Source organism: Palaemon carinicauda, chromosome 37 (assembly GCF_036898095.1).
Source record: "Palaemon carinicauda isolate YSFRI2023 chromosome 37, ASM3689809v2, whole genome shotgun sequence".
Classification (NCBI taxonomy): Eukaryota; Metazoa; Arthropoda; class Malacostraca; order Decapoda; family Palaemonidae; genus Palaemon; species Palaemon carinicauda.
In genome coordinates this window covers 71,915,802-71,936,776 of record NC_090761.1, presented here as the reverse complement: position 1 = coordinate 71,936,776, position 20,975 = coordinate 71,915,802, and the positions used below count along the sequence as shown (strand labels likewise).

The 20,975-nt window shown below is 45.7% G+C and overlaps 1 long non-coding RNA gene across 1 annotated transcript in view; it reads right to left on the bottom strand.

Moving 5' to 3' along the window:
- The window catches only part of LOC137629388 (uncharacterized), a 68,007-nt gene that overhangs the window by 10,081 nt on the left and 36,951 nt on the right, over positions 1–20,975 (bottom strand). Inside the window, exons 2-3 of the long non-coding RNA XR_011041483.1 lie at positions 19,630–19,748; positions 4,480–4,615 (exon numbers count right to left, since the gene is read on the bottom strand). This is a non-coding gene — a long non-coding RNA (uncharacterized lncRNA). The remainder of the gene's footprint in view (positions 1–4,479; positions 4,616–19,629; positions 19,749–20,975) is intronic.

Sequence of the window (20,975 nt, the reverse complement as noted above, 5' to 3'; positions counted from 1 at the left end):
ACATGAGTCTTTTTATGACATATTTGTTTTTGATGTTGTTAATAGTTTATATATGACATCTGTTTTGACGTTGTTACTTTTATTAGAATGATTTATTGTTAATTTGTTCTCTTCATTTATTTATTTCCTTTCCTCACTGGGCTATTTTTCCCTGTTGGAGCCCCTGGGCTTATAGCATCTTGCTTTTCCAACTAGGGTTGTAGCTTGGATAGTAATAATTAATAATTAAAATTACGGAAATCGTCCAGGAATCAGCCTCGAGTTGCTGCCACCTGATCGCGCAACTTTGTAGGCATCCCCCCACTGGTGGACATGCAGGGGGACTGCCAATCCTAGCGTTTGCGGCCTCGGCCACTCCCTCTAGGATTTTTCCCTCCCCTGGAGGACTTTTTGCCTTTCTTGTCTTTGACAGGAAAGGGCTGCTGTTTGGACACCGTCGTCTATGCTGCCACTGCCGGTTTCGTCGTCTTGGACGGGCGAGGTTGTTTAGGTGCTGGAGGTTTGTAGGGCTTGGATGTGAAAGCCCTCTGGAGGAGAGAGTCCTGATTGGATTTCCTCCACCTCTCAGCTGCCTGTTCCACATCTTTAGGCTCAAACAGATTCTTTCTAAAAGGGAAGAATGTCCGAGCCTGCTGACTTCGATGGCTGGGACCTTCGAATGGAACCTTTCTGCCACCGCATCACGTTGTTTTAAGATGGAATTGGCCCACAAGTTCGAGACTTGGTGGGCCAGAAACTCAATGGTGCGGGTGCCCGAAAGGAGGAAGGTCTCCAAGGCTTTCCTGGTGCTCTCCTTAGACAGATCCTTGGATCGCAACAGGATGCCAAGAGACCCCAGCCAGACGTCCAGCCACGAAGTAGCCTGCATGGCACACTTCGCAACCTTCTCCTGACTTAGGATCTCTGTCGCCGAGAAAGTCACTTGCCGGCTAGAGAGCCTCTCTAGAGGGACTTCCTTGGTAAGCTCTTCCACAGAGTGGTGCAGGGAAAGAGCTAAGCAAGACTCCTCCATGATCTCAAAGTACCTCCTCTGGTGGATACAAGGAGGAGGGAGGAACGGCTGGAGGAGGCAAGTTCGGAGAGCTGGCCCTCAACCTTATCCCTGGCACTCTTCACCCCTTGGGACCAGGGCAAAGCTGCACTGGCCTAAGCGGGTTTCTGGGTGCCAAAGACTCGGTCCAGGACCATGTCCTTGCCCTCACGAGGCGGAATCTCGGGGTCCGGGAACCCGTTGAGATGCCTCATCAGGGTCAGGACCTGCCAGAAGGCATGTTCCGACTCCTGTTGCTCTCCTGGAGAACTGGCAGCAAAGTCTCCCGTCCCCAAAGGCTCTACTTGGGGGGACACGTGGACGTTCTCCAATGGTCTCGTTGGCTCTGCTCGAATCCGAGAGGAAGACTTAGGGATGGTCTCAACTAGGCCTGCCTGAAAAGAAAGGGAAGAAGACTGGTTCCTGGACCTATCCGAAGACTTCCCCTCCTCCTGCAAGCGCGCTGGTCTGCGCCTGCGCGCGGGGGGGGGGGACGTTAAGACGACGACCTGAATGCTCTCGTTCCTGAAGCCTCGCGCGGGGGCTCACGCTGTGAATCCCGATGGGAATCATGCCGGGGATCGCACTCGCGCGATGGAATGTTCACTGGTTCGCGCGCGGGCGCGCGGAGATGAACGCACTGGTGCACGTTGGCGCATGGGCGAGGGAGCACGGACGAGCGCTGACGAGCAGGCGAGCGATGGCGTGCAGGGCGTGTAGGTGAGCGACTGCGTACTGGCAAGGGGTCAAGTGGGCGCGCAGGCGATCTATGGCGAGCAGATGAGTGGGCGCGTGGGCGTGCTGGCGAGCGATGGCGCACAGGTGATGGTGGGCGCGGGCGCGCAGGTGATCGGTGGCGTGCAGGTGCGGTATCTGGCGAAGGCAGAGGGAGCGCAGTAGGAACCATCAGCGTAGTTGCGCGCGAAGGTGACTGCTCGTGGGCGCGTGGACACACAGGATCTCGGAGACCTCTTGAAGGGCGCACAGCAAGGGCTGGAACATGTGCGCGCGAAGGTGACTGACGAGTGGGCGAGGTCCGATGGCGCGCAGGAGATCGCTGACGAGAAGGTGAGAGCAGAGTCTTCCCTCCTGTGCCCAGATCTGCAGATCGTGGGCACGCGGGCGAACGATGGCGCGCAGGTGAAGAGCGCTGGTGAACTGGAGATCGTGGGCGCGCGTGGCGCGTATCAGGATCAGGGCGCGCAGATGTGCGCTGGCGAGAAGATCGCTGGCATACAGGAGATCGCTAACACGTAGGTGAGCGTGGGCGCGCAGGTGAGCACTGGCACGCAGGAGATCGACGGCAAGCAGGAGAGTGCTGGCGCGTAGACTCTGCAGCAGGAGATCACTGGGGCGTTGTCCCTGGCACAGGATGTTTCTGGAGAGTAGTCTCAGGAACAGCAGGCAAGCGCTTGCACGCAATTGTGCCCGAACGCACAGGAGAAAGTGGGCGCACAGGGGATAGCTGGCAATTAAGGGACTTACTCACGATGTGATAAAGCCCCTTTTGCCCAAAAGGGACCGGTGCCCGTTGGATAACGGGGTGCATGGGCGCCCACAGCGCGTCAGCAGCCAGAAACGGAGAAGGAATATCAGCAGGTCTGGCAGGCGAAGGAGATCGCGAACGATCAGCAGAGAGGTCCAGGGATGCAGCTGCAACGGTCACTGCACTGCGAGGAGGATCCTCTGCGGGGGACTGCGAAGGCGAAGAACCGAAGAGGCGCCTCCTAACTCCCTTGAGGGGAGAAGGAAGGCCTCTACGGCGAAGAGGAAGACGAGCTTTACGTCTGATACATCCTCTGGGGGCAGCAGGCAGACAATCATCAGTCCTCCGAAGAGGAGTCTCTGTTAGTGAACTCCCCCGAGGGGGAGAATCACCTGCAGGAGAGACCGTTGGACTTAGCTCCTCCCTCGAAGGATGTTCGGAGGGGGGAACGAAATCTTCAGCAACATCAGCACCCAAGGCAGAGGTTTGACCTAACTCAGTGGAAGCCTCTGCCACAACAACGTCGACGATAGACAGAGGGTCAACCTCTGCTATCGCCGGCGACTGTTTGACAGCAGCCCCCAACCTGATTACTGTATATCAAACAGGGCTTCCTTGGAGGGCGAATCCTGAAGCCCCAAGGAAGCCCAAAGCTGCAATAAATCATCATTAGATACATTAGCAGAAATAACCTCGCCCGGGGGAGGAGGAGGAGCTGCCTCGCTATGGGAGGCAACGCCCTCTTCCACACCCCAAGGTCAGCGAACACAAGTACGGCCTACGCTACCACTCGACGGCCTCTCGGGAGAGACCGATCGAGTGGGAGCTTCGGAGGAGGTTTGGGCTACGGAAGAAGAGTCCTTGGGATTTTCTCTTTTCAAGGAAACCCTTGAAGGAGAAATATCCCGTTCAGACTTCTTCCGGCGCTGTGAAAACCTCTCCCACTGGGAGGTAGACCACTCCCTACGCTCACCGCATACTTTATTTCTTTCTCACCGTTGGCCCCTGCAATAAGGACATAAGGTGTGAGGGTCTGTGTCCACCGCCGACATAAACGTTCCGCAAGGGCGGTCAGGTAAGCCGGGACACTTCCGCATAGTAGAGGCCAATTTCCAAGCACACTGAAAAGAAAAAGAAAAACAAGATGAAAGGTTGTCAATAAGCCAGGGTGGGAGCAGACACGTCTGTTCATCACCCGAGCCAAAAGCAAAGTGAGCTAGTCACAGGTGTGTGAGGGGGGGAGGGGTAGCTGGCTACCCCTCCCTACCCCCGCGCTGACTAGCGAGGGGGTAGTAAACCCTCGTTAAAAATCTAATGGCTCGTCATTTAGCTACGCCGAAAGTAATACCCATATCAAATAGCGTGGTTTGTATTTCGGTTACGGAACAAATTATTGTGAGCATATTACAGCGATTTGGTACTGTAACTAAGTAACTATTGATGCAAGGTTAATAGCCAGTTACCGCATACCCCTCAAAATAAAACTACCAATTCATCATTATATATACAATTTACTGATTGGCTAAGAACCAATGATTTATTTCATTAACATAAATTACAGCACAACCAAAATAGAAAAATGATTAAAATGGACAAATGGTGTGTTTAGGATTTTCTGAGACTGCAGTAGTTAAGCCCTCTTTAAAAATGAAGCTCAAATTTGTTGAAATTCTATTGATTTAATCATTCTAAACTATTATCTTTAAGTTTAGAATTTAATGGCCTTGCCACTGTGACTGGATTGAATTTATGAGTTTTGGCCATAAGGCACAGCACTGGGGCCTGCAAGGACCTTGCTAATACAGTATGAAGTGAAAAGTCAAGAGGTTGGACCGTGGAGGAGATGATAAGGGAACATACATGTCATAGATGGCCCAGTAGTGCCTAGAATGATAGCACTGCCCCCTTTGGGAAGTCTTGCAATTGGGACTCATTACAGTATAGAAATAACATTGCAACTGACCTTGCCTTTCAAAGTACAGCATTAAACGAATGTTGTCCCTGAGCCGAGATTCCCACTGCACACATATTTGCGCCATCTTGTTTCCTTCAAGAACAGGAAAAAAGGCCTCTGTTGCCTGGTCATATTTCTAGGCAGCCTGCAAAAACAAAAATACATTAGGATTGTACTGTATGATCAAATAAAAACAGATACTGTACTGATTTTCAAGTAGAGTAAAATGCATAAAAGTCCAAATTGGTAAAGAATCTGTGTTGCTCAAGGATCATGTCAGGTGATTTGCTAGGATTCAACCATATAACCTATATCCTCAAAGCTTTAGCTGTGCCACAGCCTTTGTAATCTGGCCTTTAAAAGGGTACATTTACTAATTATTCAGTAAAAAGTTCCTACAGTGATTTAATATACATTACTGTACTGCACTTATTCCCAGCCAGTCAGTTATAGATCTCAAAATAAGGTAGTTCCATGCTGGTTAAGTTTAATAATAAAAATTCTAGTACAGCAAGCTTTTAAGATTTAGAAAGTTAAGATAATGGATGGGATTTTAGCAGGTAAAAGATGCAGTAGTTTACAGTAATCTATTTTCTCTTTACTACAAGTTGAAAGAAAGTACACTAAAACTCAAAACAATTGTTACACAGCAACAAAAGTTGCGATAAACTAAAGTATCCTAAATTATCTCTCAAAACCTTGAATCAACAAGGTGATATCTTCTGAGGTGGAAAGGTCAACCCCCCTCAGTCTACAGATAAGGCTTAATGCTGAACGATAGCCTTTAATTGCCTAGACTGAGATTGATTGATTGATTTAAAGTTTTCAGGCATCCTGACATTTAAGGTCATTGACGCCGGTAACATTTAATTTATGTATACAAAAATAAAAAATAAAAATAAAAAATAAGAGTATTCAATAAAAATCATAAAAGTTGAATGTCATAAGTTAAATATTTTTCAGAAGACCTGCTTCTGAAATAAATCTAAAAATGCCACTTGCATGGTAGGACACATCATTTCCAAGAATCTTGGCAAGGATGAACCTGCCACCCTCACCTCGAGCCTCAAACAAATATCTATTCCGCAAGTTGTTATAATTGGGGCATTCGGTCAACAAATGCCTTACTGTTAGAGGTACTAAACAGTCGTCACAATACGGTTGGTGTTGGCCCTTCAGCAGAAACTCGTGTGTCAACCGAGTGTGACCAATACGGAGACGACAAAGAGACGTCTCCCATTTTCGGGGCATCATATTATACCTCCAAGGAGATATGTCATTTGTTACCTCTTGCATTTTATTGCCATCTAGGCTATCCCATTGCTGTTGCCATTTTTTGCAAACCAATTTCTTGATGTCAGGTAAGAAATCATTACAGGGAATGGGATACCTTCTTGGCAGCAACTCGGATGCAGCCTTCTTAGCCAGTGAATCTGCCTTCTCATTCCCACACACACCTACATGTGCTGGAACCCAACAAAATTGAACTGTTATACCTCTCCGTCCAATAATAAAAAGCCATTCTAAAATCTTTTAAACTAGAGGGTTATTAGAATTAAAAACTTCCATAGCTTGAAGGACACTCCTTGCATCACTAAAAAATGTTATTTTCATTAGTAAAATAAATTTTTGAATATACTTACCCGATGATCATGTAGCTGTCAACTCCGTTGCCCGACAGAAATCTACGGTCGGGATACGCCAGCGATTGCTATACAGGTGGGGGTGTACACAACAGCGCCATCTGTGAGTAGGTACTCAAGTACTTCTTGTCAACAAGAACTCAATTTTCTCCTCGGTCCACTGGTTCTCTATGGGGAGGAAGGGAGGGTTCTTAAATTCATGATCATCGGGTAAGTATATTCAAAAATTTATTTTACTAATGAAAATAACATTTTTCAATATTAATCTTACCCGATGATCATGTAGCTGATTCACACCCAGGGTGGTGGGTGGAGACCAGCATACATGTTAACAAAGAAGCTAAGTATCCCGTATTTCATTTTAGCAGTTATTCAAAATAACAAACAAAAAATAAATAAGTACCTGGTAAGGAAGTCGACTTGAACTATTACTCTGCCTTTTTTAAGTACGTCTTCCTTACTGAGCCTAGCGGTCCTCTTAGGATGCTGAACGACTCCTAGGTGCTGAAGTATAAAGGGCTGCAACCCATACTAAAGGACCTCATCACAACCTCTAACCTAGGCGCTTCTCAAGAAAGAATTTGACCACCCGCCAAATCAACCAGGATGCGGAAGGCTTCTTAGCCTTCCGTACAACCCAAAAAACAACAATAAAAAGTATTCAAGAGAAAGATTAAAAAGGTTATGGGATTATGGGAATGTAGTGGCTGAGCCCTCACCTACTACTGCACTCGCTGCTACGAATGGTCCCAGGGTGTAGCAGTTCTCGTAAAGAGACTGGACATCTTTGAGATAGAATGATGCGAACACTGACTTGCTTCTCCAATAGGTTGCATCCATAACACTCTGCAGAGAACGGTTCTGTTTGAAGGCCACTGAAGTAGCGACAGCTCTAACTTCATGTGTCCTTACCTTCAGCAAAGCAAGGTCTTCTTCCTTCAGATGAGAATGTGCCTCTCTAATCAGAAGCCTGATGTAGTAAGAAACTGCGTTCTTAGACATCGGAAGAGAAGGCTTCTTGATAGAACACCATAAAGCTTCTGATTGTCCTCGTAATGGCTTTGACCGTCTTAAATAGTACTTAAGAGCTCTTACTGGGCAAAGTACTCTCTCTAGTTCGTTCCCCACCAAGTTGGACAGGCTTGGGATCTCGAACGACTTAGGCCAAGGACGGGAAGGAAGCTCGTTTTTAGCCAGAAAACCGAGCTGCAAGGAACATGTAGCTGTTTCAGATGTAAAACCTATGTTCCTGCTGAAGGCGTGGATCTCACTGACTCTTTTAGCTGTTGCTAGGCAGACGAGGAAAAGAGTTTTTAATGTGAGGTCCTTAAAAGAGGCTGATTGGAGCGGTTCAAATCTTGATGACATTAGGAACCTTAAAACCACGTCTAGGTTCCAGCCTGGTGTGGATAACCGACGTTCCTTTGAGGTCTCAAAAGACCTAAGGAGGTCCTGTAGATCTTTGTTGGTGGAAAGATCCAAGCCTCTGTGGCGGAAGACCGCTGCCAACATACTCTTGTAACCCTTGACCGTAGGAGCTGATAGGGATCTTACGTTCCTTAGATGTAACAGGAAGTCAGCAATCTGGGTTACAGTGGTACTGGTTGAGGAAACTGCATTCGCCTTGCACCAGCTTCGGAAGACTTCCCATTTGGACTGATAGACTCTGAGAGTGGATGTCCTCCTTGCTCTGGCAATCGCTCTGGCTGCCTCCTTCGAAAAGCCTCTAGCTCTTGAGAGTCTTTCGATAGTCTGAAGGCAGTCAGACGAAGAGCGTGGAGGTTTGGGTGTACCTTCTTTACGTGAGGTTGACGCAGAAGGTCCACTCTTAGAGGAAGAGTCCTGGGAACGTCCACTAGCCATTGCAGTACCTCGGTGAACCATTCTCTCGCGGGCCAGAGGGGAGCAACCAACGTCAACCGTGTCCCTTCGTGCGATGCGAACTTCTGAAGTACCCTGTTGACAATCTTGAACGGCGGGAACGCATACAGGTCGAGATGGGACCAATCCAGCAGAAAGGCATCCACGTGAACTGCTGCAGGGTCTGGAATCGGAGAACAATACATCGGGAGCCTCTTGGTCATCGAGGTAGCGAATAGATCTATGGTGGGCTGCCCCCACAGGGCCCATAGTCTGCAGCAAACATTCTTGTGAAGGGTCCACTCTGTGGGGATGACCTGACCCTTCCGGCTGAGGCGATCTGCCATGACATTCATATCGCCCTGAATGAACCTCGTTACCAGCGAAAGCTTTCGATCTTTTGACCAAATGAGGAGGTCCCTTGCGATCTCGAACAACTTCCTCGAATGAGTCCCTCCTTGCTTGGAGATGTAAGCCAAGGCTGTGGTGTTGTCGGAGTTCACCTCCACCACCTTGTTTAGCTGGAGGGACTTGAAGTTTATCAAGGCCAGATGAACTGCCAACAACTCCTTGCAATTGATGTGAAGTGTCCTTTGCTCCTGATTCCATGTGCCCGAGCATTCCTGTCCGTCCAGAGTCGCACCCCAGCCCGTGTCCGATGCGTCCGAGAAGAGACGGTGGTCGGGGGTCTGAACAGCCAATGGTAGACCTTCCTTGAGAAGAATGCTGTTCTTCCACCACGTTAGAGTAGACCTCATCTCTTCGGAAACAGGCACTGAGACCGCCTCTAGCGTCATGTCCTTTCTCCAGTGAGCAGCTAGATGATACTGAAGGGGGCGGAGGTGGAGTCTCCCTAATTCGATGAACTGGGCCAGCGATGAAAGTGTCCCTGTTAGACTCATCCACTGCCTGACTGAACATCGGTTCCTTCTCAGCATGCTCTGGATGCATTCTAGGGCTTGATTGATCCTTGGGGCCGACAGAAAAGCCCGAAAAGCTCGACTCTGAATCTCCATACCTAGATAGACAATGGTCTGGGATGGGACGAGCTGGGACTTCTCTATATTGACCAGGAGGCCCAATTCCTTGGTCAGATCCATAGTCCATCTGAGATTCTCCAGACAGCGACGACTTGTTGGAGCTCTTAAAAGCCAGTCGTCCAAATAGAGGGAGGCTCTGATGTCTGCCAAGTGAAGGAATTTCGCAATATTCCTCATCAGTCTGGTAAACACAAGAGGTGCCGTGCTTAGGCCAAAGCACAGGGCTTGGAACTGGTACACAACCTTTCCAAAGACGAAACTTAGGAAAGGTTGGGAGTCTGGATGGATGGGGACGTGAAAGTACACGTCTTTCAGGTCTAACGAGACCATCCAGTCCTCCTGCCTGACCGCTGCTAGGACCGACTTCGTCGTCTCCATCGTGAACGTCTGCTTGGTGACATAAGCATTGAGAGCACTGACGTCCAGCACCGGTCTCCAACCTCCTGTCTTCTTCTCTACCAGGAAGAGACGGTTGTAGAAGCCCGGGGATTGATGATCCCGGACTATGACTACCGCTTCCTTTTGTAGCAAGAGCGACACCTCTTGTTGCAACGCTAGCCTCTTGTCCTTCTCCTTGTAGTTGGGAGAGAGGTTGATGGGAGACGTAGCTAGAGGGGGACTGCAGCAGAACGGAATTCTGTATCCCTCCTTTAGCCACTTCACAGACTGAGCGTCTGCACCTCTGCTCTCCCAAGCTTGCCAGAAGGTCTTGAGTCTGGCTCCCACTGCTGTCTGGAGAGGAAGGCAGTCAGAACTTGCCTTTTGCGGACTTGGAACCCTTCTTGGACTTGCCACGGTGACTGTCGGCACGGGTACCTCCTCTGCTGGAGGTCCTGCCACGAAAGGGCGGGATGAACCTAGTTGCAGGTGTGTCTACTGCTGCAGGGCGGAAGGGTCTAGGCACGGAAGGTAAGGTTTTAGCCTTACGTGCGGAAGATGCCATAAGATCATGGGTATCCTTCTGGATAAGCGAGGCAGCCATCCCCTTGATCAGCTCCTCCGGAAACAGACACTTGGAGAGAGGAGCAAACAACAACTCTGACTTCTGGCAAGGAGTGATACCAGCCGATAAGAAGGAGCAAAGATGTTCTCTCTTCTTGAGCACTCCCGACACGTACGAAGCCGCAAGTTCACCAGACCCATCACGAATGGCTTTGTCCATGCTAGACATGATCAGCATGGCAGAGTCCCTATCTGAAGGGGAAGTCTTCCTGCTTAAGGCTCCCAAACACCAATCAAGGAAGTTGAAGATCTCGAAGGCACGAAAGACTCCCTTCAACAGATGATCCATATCAGAAAAGGACCAGCAGATCTTCGATCGTCTCATAGCCAACCTGCGGGGAGAGTCAACCAGACTTGAGAAGTCGCCCTGGGCAGAGGCAGGAACTCCCAAGCCGGGTTCCTCTCCCGTGGCATACCAGACGCTCGACTTGGAAGCAAGCTTGGTAGGCGGAAAGATGAAGGCAGTCTTTCCCAGTTGCTTCTTGGAATGCAACCACTCTCCCATAACCCTCAAAGCTCTCTTAGATGATCGTGCGAGAACAAGCTTGGTGAAGGCAGGAGCAGCAGACTGCATGCCCAGAGCAAACTCGGAGGGAGGAGAGCGAGGGGTTGCAGACACAAACTGCTCTGGATACAAGTCCCTGAACAAGGCAAGGACTTTACGAAAGTCTAAGGAGGGAGGCGTAGACTTGGGCCCTTCAAAGTCAGAGTGCGGTTCATCCAAATGTGCAGCTTCGTCATCCGATACTCCATCATCCGAAAGCTGAGTAGGAAGTGGCAAAGGCAGAGCAGAAAGCTGAACGGCTGAATCCGGCAGTACGGGTGCATGCGTAGCTGCGGATCCAACATCATGCCGCTGCTGGTCAGTCTGCGAGCTGGCAACAACAAAAGCAGTGCTGGTGCGTGGGAGGGGTTGCGGTGGGTTGCGGAGCATGCTGTATGGTATGCGGAGCATGCCGCATGGGTTGCGGAGAATGCCGCATAGTGTTGGAACCCGGCAGCTCTACAGCACCTTCCCACTGCTGATGCGGTAGCTCACGCATGTCAACGGATGGTGCAGCAAGAACATGCGTCTGGCAGGGTGGACTGCGCATCGGTGGTGGAGCTCTCACAGGTGGAGTGTGGGAGCAGGCAGCCGCAGTATCTGCTGAGCGCACAACCTCGGCGGGTTGTAGGTTAACAGGTGCAGTGTTAACCTTCTCAGCATGATACTCCTGCATGAATGCCGCAAGCTGAGACTGCATAGTCTGCAGCATGGACCACTTAGGGTCTACCGTGGTTGGAGCAGTAGCCTGTTGTGGAACCACTCTACCTCTCTTGGGAGGTGTGCAGTCATCAGATGACTGCGGCGAGTCCGAACTGACCCAGTGGCTACACCTGGGCCGTTGGACTCGCTCGGAAGGGACCTTACGTTTGAGCGGTCGTGAAACCTTGGTCCATCGTTTCCTCCTGGAAACTTCTTCCACAGACGAGGAATGTAAGGGCTCATTCGTCTGTTTGTGGATGGGACGATCTTTGACAGATACGTCCGCAACCACTGAGGATACATCCGTGCGCCGATCAAGGCCTGCCGAACCCTTTGGTCCTTCGACATTGCTTCTCCCCTGGGCTTGGGAGCTTGCAAGAGGTCCCGGACTGGGAGGACGACTGGCACGCACAGATGTACCCTCATGCGCAACACTGACACTGACACTTTTCACATCACTAGCACTGATAACACTTCCCACTGCACTTTTCGCTTTCAGCTCTTTGACATCTGCCAAGAGCTGATTACGGTCATTAGCCAATGACTCCACTCTGTCACCGAGAGCCTGAATGGCACGCAACATATCCGCCATGGATGGCTGAGCACTAGTAGCAGGTTCGGGAGTCACCACCACAGGGGAAGGAAAAGGTTGAGGGGCATGGGGAGAGGAAAAATCCACAGAGCGAGAAGAACTCCTCCTGATTCTCTCCTTCTCTAACCTACGTGCATTTTTAAGGAATTCGTTAAAATCGAATTCCGAAAGCCCAGCGCATTCCCCACATCGATCTTCCAATTGACAGGATTTACCCCTACAATTGGAACAAACGGTGTGAGGATCTATAGAGGCCTTCGGAAGACGCCTAGCACAAGTCCTAACGCTACACTGCCTGTACTTAGGGACTTGAGACTGGTCAGACATCTTGAATTTTAGTAGTCGTCAAGGGGGAATTCCAAAATCTAGCAAAGTTCGTTAACAATTAATCCAAATTAATTCCAAAAGCTTGCTAAGCTAATGATAAAGCTTCCTGAATAGTGAAGGCTAAACTCTAGAGTGAATACATCACCAAATCGTGAACAACAACTCCAGAATCAACAGCGTATCCAAGTAGGTCTTGCCGGCGGCACGACAGAGGAAAAATTGAGTTCTTGTTGACAAGAAGTACTTGAGTACCTACTCACAGATGGCGCTGTTGTGTACACCCCCACCTGTATAGCGATCGCTGGCGTATCCCGACCGTAGATTTCTGTCGGGCAACGGAGTTGACAGCTACATGATCATCGGGTAAGATTAATATTGAAAATTGTAAAATTACCCTCCTTCTCCAACGCTATTTTCTCAATAGCGGTTAATATGCCATACAGTTCGGCAGTAAATATGGAAGCGGTCAGAGGAAGTGCACCTCTACAATTAAAACCATTACTATGTACTCCAAATCCAACACCAGTATCAGATTTGGAGCCATCAGTATATATAAAAGTTGATCCTCCATGTTCTTTAACATGTTCATTAAAAAGAGACCTGGCTTCTAGGTCTGACATATTCTTCTTATCTCCAATAAAATATTTACAAAAAGATATCTCTGGTAACTTCCATGGAGGCATTGATGATACCTTGAATGGAAGTACCTTATTTCTAATTATATCCAGACTATTTAATAATCGTTTCACCCGAAAGCCATAAGGTTGAGGAGATTTTGGGTGCAACTCAAAGTATGATGCGTGTCTTACAAGGCTTGCAGTCTGAAAGGCTAGAGAGTTAGGGAGTCTTTGCAATCTAAACCAATACCGAATAATGGAAGACATTCGGTAAAGGTCTAGAGGTAACTCTCCAGCATCAACAAGGAGACTTGGGATAGGCGAGGTTTTAAAAGCTCCAGTAGACAATCTAATACCTGCATGATGTATCGAGTCTAATATTTTTAACCGGCTTGGGGTGGCTGAAGAATATATTTCACAACCATAACTAATTTTGGAAAAAATCAAGGCCTTGTATAATTTTAAAATAGTATTGCGGTCTGCCCCCCATGATGTATGGGACAATACTTTTAAGATATTCAGAGCTTCAACACATTTAGCTTTTAATGCTTTTAAGTGAGAAACCCATGTAAGCCTACAATCAAATATCAAACCTAAAAATTTAGCTTCTCTTGCAATTGGTATCCGTTGACCTTTAATGTATATATCCGGGTCTGGATGTACTCCCCGGATACGACAAAAATGGACAATGGTAGTTTTACTTGTCGAGAACTTAAATCCATTCATGTCAGCCCACTGGATAATTTTATCAATAGAGAGTTGGATTTTTCTATCAACCATTGCCATTCTAGTGCCAGCAAATGATATTGAGAGATCATCCACAAATAATGTTGAGAGAACATCCTGGGGAATGGCTGAGGATATCCCATTAATTGCTAGTGCAAAAAGGGTTACACTCAGCACACTACCCTGAGGAACTCCTTCTTCCTGGCACTTACTCTCTGATAGAGTTTCCCCAACTCTCACTTGAAAAACTCTACGTGAAAGAAATGCCTGAATAAATGGTGGCAGCTCTCCTCTCAATCCCAATTCATGAATGGTTTCAAGTATACCATATCTCCATATGGTATCATATGCCTTTTCAAGGTCAAAAAATACTGTAACATGGTGCTGTTTGGAAGCAAAGGCTTCACAAATAGAAGACTTGAGTCGTATCAACACATCAGTCGTTGAGTGCATTTTTCGGAATCCACATTGAATCGATGATAAAATACCTTTCTTTTCAAGGTACCACATCAGCCTAGCATTGACCATCTTCTCCATGATTTTACATAAACAAGATGTCAATGCAATAGGACGATAGTTTGCTGCTAAAAACTTGTCTTTACCGGGTTTTAAAAAGGCTAAAATAATGGATAGTTCCCAAACACTTGGGTAACTATGATCATGCCATATTCTATTAATAATGCTTAAAATAAATAGCTTTGTATTAAAATGTACATGTTTAATCATTGCATATGGAATTCCATCAGGTCCAGGGGCTGTATCATTGCAATGAGCAAGTGCGGAATCAAATTCTCTTTCAGTGAAAGGAGAATTATACGACTCTTCCCTTCTTGTTGCAAAATTTAAAATTTTCTTTTTTTCAGTGCTCCTATACTGGTGACCAGGGGCTCCTTCACACTTGCTGGATACATTTGAAAAATTATTAGCCAGGGTATTGCTAACATCATTTGCTTCAGTTACATACTGGCCATTCACCTTCAACACTGGTGGTGGGTTGGGGGTGAATTTGCCAGCTATCTTTTTTACTTTCCTCCACACAGAAGATGGTGGTGTTCTACTGTTAATGGAGGAAACAAAAGACATCCATGACTGGCGCCTTGCTTCTTTCATGGCACGACGGAACTGTGCTCTACATTTCTTGTACATAATTAAATTCTCATCAGTTCTGCGTCTACGCAATCGTGTTAAGAGATCTTCTTGTGGCTCTGTGGAGGGCAGTTAGTTCTGAAGACCACCACGGGACAGTTGTCGTCGTTTGAATAACCCTGTTGTTTTGGGAATTGAATTGACTCCTGCTGTATGGAGAGTTCCATTCAGTAAGTCTATGGCATCATCGATATTTTCAACCTGCCCGGCATCCCCCTCAATTTCGCTTAGCTCACGAAATTTATCCCAGTCCGCCTTGTCAAGATTCCATCGTGGCGATCCCTGTAAAGGTGGACCATTGTTGGTGTTTATAATGATTGGTGCATCATCACTAGTATGCCAATCATCTAATGTTCTCCAATCGAAGTCGAGAAGGCAATTAGAGCTTACGATTGATAGGTCAATACATGACAAGGTACCTGTCTGGACATGAAAGTGTGTGGGCTCTCCTGTATTAAGGAGTCCCACATCTTCATTTTCCACAATTGATGATATGAAATTTCTCCTCGTGTTTGCTAAAACATCACCCCACAAAGGATGTCTACCATTCAAATCTCCAAGTAAAAGAAAAGGTTGAGGGAGTTGTTGAATCACCTCCACTAATTTATCATACAAAATGTTATCATTTGGAGGCAAGTACAGAGAAAAAATTGTATATTTTCGCCCTATGTCAATTTGTACAACCACTGCCTGCAGAGGTGTACGAATAGACAGAGAAACTTGGGGAACATCTCGACGAACGTATATGAGACTTCCGCCATGGCTCCCCACTTAGTGATCATATGGTGTCCTATAACTAATATATTCGCGAGGACAAGGGGTATTATGATCAAGTTTACTCTCTTGTAGACAAATAATTATGGGGAATGCTCATGAATAAGGAGCTTAAGTTCTTCATATTTGGCCCTTAAACCCTGACAATTCCATTGCAAAATGGAGGAAAAAACTATGGTTTATAATTTGGTAGACTCCTTGGATGGAGTCTTCCCATTAGCAGTTTTTGATCTAACACTATTTTTAGGTGGTTTTATTAAAGAGGGTCTTGGTAGATTGGGTTTAGCATTTATGATTTTCTTTTTGTCTTTTTGATCTGATTGTTGAGGAGGTTGGTGGACCTCCACTTGAATTTCAGATTTATTTAAATTGACTTCCAGATCAGAAATATCAAGAGACAAATCATCATATTTATTTGACGTCGTGATTTTGATATTTCTTATGGAAGGGGGACGAGAGAGATGGAGGTCTCTCTCTTTTCCGATTAGTAGGTTTTGAGCTACCAGGTTTTTGCACCTTCCCCAATACAGGTGCACCTGGTAACTTGGTGTCAGGTGGCATTTCCATCAAATCAGGCAATTACATGGCCTGGGAGAGGTTAGTACTATTGTTGGTAATGGGGGACGAAGGCTGTACAGAAATGGGCAGTGACCCATTTTTAATACACTGTGGCAGAGCCTCAGAAGGCAATATGATTACCTTGTCATGCAGTACTTTATTATCAGAGGTTGTATTTCTTTTCTTAGGATTACTGGCAGTGCTAGGTAGGGTTGATGTCTCCTGTGGTAAATTTACCTTTGATTTTAAGGCCTTTGTATAGCTGGTTGATTTATTCAACAGTCTTTTTGCATGTCCCACACTTATGTGTTCTAAACTTGATTTGTTTAGGGCAGCTTCCTCCAACTTATACAGTTTGCATCTCCTATCAGTTGATTTATGATTCAAATTGCAATTTGAACACCTGGCCTCAAGTGTACATTCTCCATGATAAGTTTTTGAGCAAATACCACACATTTTTCCATTTTTGCAAACTTTGGATGGGTGTCCAAATTTAAAACAATTAAAACATTGCAGGGGCTTTTGTTTGAAAGGCCGAACTTTAATCCTTTCATTTTCAATAAAAATATGGAAAGGTACATCAGCATCCTGGAAAGTAAGTATAATCATATAAGTTCCAGGAACCTTATGCACTTTCCATACATTTAATGGACACATAGAAAGTATCTCCTCCTCTGTAAATTTGTACAGGTCCTTATTAAAGACCACTCCCCTTCCATAACTGAAATTTAGATGAGGTTTCATTTCCAATGTAATTTCATCACTGCCTGTCTGTAAGTTAGATAGTATTGCAGACTGAGTCGAAGATTTGGCATGGATGAGATAACTATTCTTCCCAAAACGAGATATATCTCCAGGTGCTATGGTTCCTACTTTTTTTTGGATAAACTTACATATCTTAAAATAATTCCCTATTATCCCTTTAGGTTCAGCTAAGAGCCACATTGGTGGTTTGGGTTTTCTCTGTGAAGGCATGGGTACATTTCTATCTTTTTCAAACCAATCAGCAGGTTTGTACACATCCAACTCCTTTGGGACCTTATCACAAAGAGCTCCCATGATGTTCAATTCGTTAACTTTGATACTACTAATATTACTTATGGCATTAAACGCTTCATCATGACTTTCAAAAGTTATCCAAGAGTCCCATTTTTCATCTCCAAGTCTCATCCTTATTTCCTTTATCAATCCATAACACTCAAATGCTCTATATATATCATCATAATTTGTCTCTAATGGGATTTGGGAAACATGAAGGAATCGTAGTTTCCCTGTATTACGCAAATTGCTAGATTTTTTAACATCAGTAGAGTGGTCCTTTTTAGTTCGAAGGTCGTCAACAGAATTTTCCTTAATTACAGTAGCAGAAGTCGTCAACAGTGCCGGGGGGGAGTCAGCAAATCCAGGGGATGGGGGGTCAGTATTTGAAGGGTCCATATTTAAGGGTGGGATTTTCTTTGTTTTTTGTTGTTTTGTTGGTTTACCTGCTTGAGAATTATAAGAAAGTATCATACGTTGGAAAGGAAATTTGTATTCTCCACTATCGGCACAATGAGAGTATACTTCCCAGATGGTCCACTCCATACCCTACCCGAAGGATAGCATCAAAACAGATATAGAGGCACAGGTGTAAGCTAAACCTGCCTGTTAGGACTGAGACCAAGGTAATATGGAATCATCCTCCCCATATCTGTAATGATGGGCTTCCAGCCAAAAGCCAAGAGTCCCACCTCAAGGATTGGATCCCCCTGGATTCCGATGACCCCACCCTTGAGAGTAGTTCCGCCAAAACGGTCCAAACCATCTTTGGGATGGCTGAGATCATCCAATACTCTCACATATAGCTTTGAATGCGAATACCTCCCAACCGTGATCCCTTCTCCCATGCATCTAAGCAGGCAGTAATAACGAATGTGGAAATATCCACGCCATTTAAATAAAATAGAAAAAAAAATAGATAAATAAATAAATGAACAAATAAAATAAAAAAATATATATATATGCATACATCTACATATATATATAACTAAGAAAAATAATAATCATAGAGATAGGACAGCAAGATGAAAGAAAGTTGATGAAATTAGGAGAAGGTCGAAGTAATATTAAGCAGAAGAAAAAGATGAAAGAGAGAAATTTAGATTCAAACTGGGGAAGCAATTTCCTGAAGTTCGAGAGCCCTCTTGCCCGTCACCAAGATTCAGCACGGGAATGAAATGCCGTGCTGAAGCTCAATGATTTCATCAAGGCATTCTCTCATTAAGAGGGCCTAGACTGAGAGGAGTTTTTCCTCCCTGAGGTACACAAGGAATCCTGCCACAATAGGAAGAGAGGGATCGAGAAAGACATGCCTCGTCCTCTACACCAAGCTGCAAACACTCTCCATCTTGCTTGGTAGAGGTTTGTGGAAGATTGGTGCAGGTGCCTGGACATGTGCTCAGCCACCTTCCGTGAAAAGCCTCTGCTTCTGAGGAGTGACTGGACAGCCTCCAGGCGTGAAGCTTCAGGAAGGGGATTCTCCCGTGGGGGACACCACTGTGTGGCTGCGTCAGCAGAAGGGGTTCTGGAGAAAGATACCTTAGAACCTGAACCAGCAGGGAAAGAAGGTCTGCATACCACTCTCTGCTTGGCCATGCCGGAACTATTAGAGTTAGCTTGCAGTTCCGGGAGGTTCTGAGTTTGTTGATCACCCTTCTTAGCAGGCAAAAGGGTAGAAAGGCATATGCGTCCAGGTTGTCCCAGGAATGTTGAAGGGGGTCCTGGATCGCTGCCTGACGGTCTGGAACTGGAGACCCGTAGCGGGGAAGTTTCGCATTCAGAGAAGTGGCAAACAAGTCTATTGTCAGGAAACCTCACAAACCTATTACTGTCTTTGCTACTCGAGGATCCAAAGACCATTCGCCACTCAACACGTGGTGATGCCTGCTCAGTTGAAGCGAGACATAATTATGTCGGCCTATTCAAAGTTGGGCTCCACAAGGCACTAGAAGAGTTGGAAAACCCAGGCCTACATGGCTGAGGACTATGAAGCACGAAGTAAGAGGTGATGAATGTAGAAATATTCAATTAAAAACTCAAGATGGAGATGACTGGCGAAATCTAACTGAGGCCCTTTGCGTCAATAGGCGTAGGAGGAGACGATGATGATGATTCAACCAACAGTAAAGAAACAGTCATGAGCCCAAAGTTTAAGTGAAATTTCTGGATTACAATACTGTTCCTCCAGTGGCCGAATGACATTTTGGTTTTTACCTCACACCTAGAAAACTATAATGGGTTGTGGTAATTACTGCCATGATCATCATTAAAAAAACTCAGTGAAGGATAAAATCATAGCACAGCAAACTTCAACAAAAATTACCAATATCTGCCACCCTCTGGTAGCAAGATCATCATCTCTTTCACAAGAACAAATTATTTCTTTCAAATATACCGATATACCACGCAAGATATTTTTATCTATTCAATAAATACTATTTCATTCAAAAAACAGTACACTGGATTTTCAGAAAGACAAATATTTTCAAAATAAACCAATCATAAGTTTCAACATATTAGTACAGATATCAAGTCATTACACTGCAAAATGTCTAAAAACATTTCATGTACATAATAAACTTCAACTAACCTCAATTCATTCATGTCCTCCTCTTGGCAGTAAAGTACTGTGCGTATTCAGCGGCCCAATAATAAGGAGAATGTCTTCCTTTTAGACGTACAAGACAAAATTATCAAACATTAACCATCCTGTCAAAGAAAAAATGTAATGGTAAAATATATCATCATAACAATAATAAATTTTACTTGCAAAAGCAAATAACTACTTCTGAATAGTTATGAATTTAATTGAATATACAATATGAACCCAAGGCTAAGGACAAATTTGCTTTAGATCATTCTGCAAGTTCCGTAGATATAAGCCATTTATTTAAGTCTTACAATATTTCACAATGCAGTATTCAGTTGTAAATGAGGGAACAGAAAAGTTGTACAAAAAAATGTAATGAATGATACATTTGATGAAAAGCTAATGTCAAAAAAAAATGTAAATACTGTATAAGTTTCCACAAGAAAGTAAAAGGAACAAGGAAAGTTGTTGGAGGTCCTCTGTGCCAAGGCATTGGAGGTTATAGTTAGGCTATAGCTTAGAAGATAATCTGTTTGCAATGAGGGTAAATGCTTCCAGACAGGAGCATGATCTTGAGTATAAGTCTGGTGAAAATTTTACTATAAGCTACTGATGATTTTTGCCCCTGGGGCACTTAGAGTTCAAGTTTTGTTAGAGGAGAGACAATTCCATCGAGGAGGGAATTATGACTTTGTTCAGTTTGAAGACAAGGCTCAAGGCCAAGCGATAACCTTCGACCGCTGACACCGAACAAAGTTTTCCATCCCTGAGGTACAGTAAGAACTCCGCCATTGTTGCTATAGAAGCACTAAGTGAAGCGATACCCCATCCACGACACCAACTACAAAACACGGACAACTTCACCTAATACATTGAGGCGGATGACTCCCACAGGTATCCTGCCATACGCAGCCTCTCTTTGCCAGCAGCTGCTGGATAACCTCTAGGCGTGAAGTTGAAGTGATGGAATCACTCAATGGAGTATCTTAATGTGTGGTTGTCTGAGTAGATCAGGAAGTGGAGGAAGCTCTCTCAGAGCCTCTGAGAACACATGTTGAAGTTCTGAAAACCATTCTGCATGTTGCCACAGCGAAGCTCTTAGGGTTATCGATGGATCTTGTGATCCCCTTACTTTGTTTAATAGCCTCCTTACTAGGCAGGAGGTGGGGAATGCATAGACGTCTCCTCTATCTCAAGAATGTTGCAAGATGTCTTGCCAGAATGCCTGGGGATCGGGTATTGGCGAGCAGTACACCGAAAGTTTCCAGTTCAGGGACATCGTAAACAGGTCAACTATCAGCGAATCAGACGAAGTCAAAATTTTGTTAGCTATCTGTTGTATCAAG